General features: G+C 52.3%; 1 protein-coding gene across 2 annotated transcripts in view; it reads left to right on the top strand.

Moving 5' to 3' along the window:
- Positions 1-1,416, top strand: part of DYNC2H1 (dynein cytoplasmic 2 heavy chain 1) — a 312,370-nt gene that overhangs the window by 656 nt on the left and 310,298 nt on the right. The window lies entirely within an intron of this gene.

Below are 1,416 nucleotides of genomic sequence, written 5' to 3'. Positions count from 1 at the left end.
TGGGAAGAGCATTGGGGCAGTGAGGCAGGGGCACTGAGGGGGGCCTGCTGAGGTGAGCACTGGGGCAGTGGGGGAGGGGCACTGAGGGGGGCCTGCTGGGAAGAGCACTGGGGCAGTGGGGGAGGGGCACTGAGGGGGGCCTGCTGGGATGGGAACTGGACCTCTGTGCAAGTGATGAATCCCTGAATCCTACTCCGGAAACCAATACTGCACAGCATGTTAACTCAAATATTTCTTTAAAAATAAAGAAGTCAACAACGAAAAAAATAAAATAAAATATGCCCTTCATCCATTTACTGAGACCCTGTAATGTGTGAAGCCGGTCTCTCTGCCCATTAGGCTCAGGTTTATTTCCTTAAGTCCTGACTGCAAAGGAACCGCTTCTCAAGCAGTCCCGCCACAGAAGGCAGTGCAGGAAGCCCATCAGTACATCACATGACAGGCATCAAACATTATAGTAATTTAAACTTTGTATTATATCATTTCCTAAAAGACGTGCATTCCTCACCAAACTTTCCCCCCCAACATACGGTCAGCGCATACCCCCAAAAAAGTTACGCTAGAATTTGCCTCAAAGAACTTCGGGGGGGGTTGGTAAATAAGGTTGACGTTTTCTGTTGTAACGTATCTGCAGTCTTTAAAAGAATCCACGGGGCACCTGGGTAGCTCAGTCGGTTAAGCCTCCGACTTCGGCTCAGGTCAGATCTCACGTTCGTGGGTTCAAGCCCCACGTCGGGCTCTGTGCTGACACCTAGCTCAGAGCCTGGAGCCTGCTTCCAGTTCTGTGTCTCCTTCTCTCTCTGCCCCTTCCCCCTCTCATGCTCCATCGCGCTCGCTCTCTCTCTCTCTCTCTCTCTCTCTCTCTCTCTCTCTCTCTTTCTCTGTATAAAAATAAATAAAAACATTAAAAAATTTAAAAAAATAAAAAGAAATTGCTTGTTCAAAAAAAAAAAATCCAGAAGGGGCGCCTGGGTGGCTCAGTCTGTTAAGCGTCCGGCTTTGGCTCAGGGCATGATCTCACAGTTCGTGGGTTCGAGCCCCGCGTCGGGTTCTGTGCTGACAGCTAGTTCAGAGCCTGCCTATCTCCTTCTCTCCCCCTCTCCCCCTCTCTCAAAAATAAATTAAAAACAAAAATTTTTAAGGATCCAGAAAACCGCAGAAGTGCCCTGCTCAGGTGCACGGGTGCGGGCCTGGGGGGGAGGTTAGGAGAATGAGGGAGGACAGCTAGGCTCTCTAAGGGGTGGGGGGAGGGGAACGGAACGGGAGGGGAGGGCAGATGGGGACCTGACGGTCAGTACTACCGGGCTGGGGAGGGAGTGGGAACAACCAGGCTCTGAGGCTGGAGGGGGACAGCCCGGGCTGCCGGTAGGTGGGGGAGGCAGTAAGGGGGAAAGCTGGGTGGCGGGGAGAAGGGGA

Source organism: Suricata suricatta, chromosome 11, assembly GCF_006229205.1.
Source record: "Suricata suricatta isolate VVHF042 chromosome 11, meerkat_22Aug2017_6uvM2_HiC, whole genome shotgun sequence".
NCBI classification, from domain to species: Eukaryota; Metazoa; Chordata; class Mammalia; order Carnivora; family Herpestidae; genus Suricata; species Suricata suricatta.
Note: the sequence above shows the minus strand (reverse complement) of the source record. Positions and strands in the feature narration are given on the sequence as shown.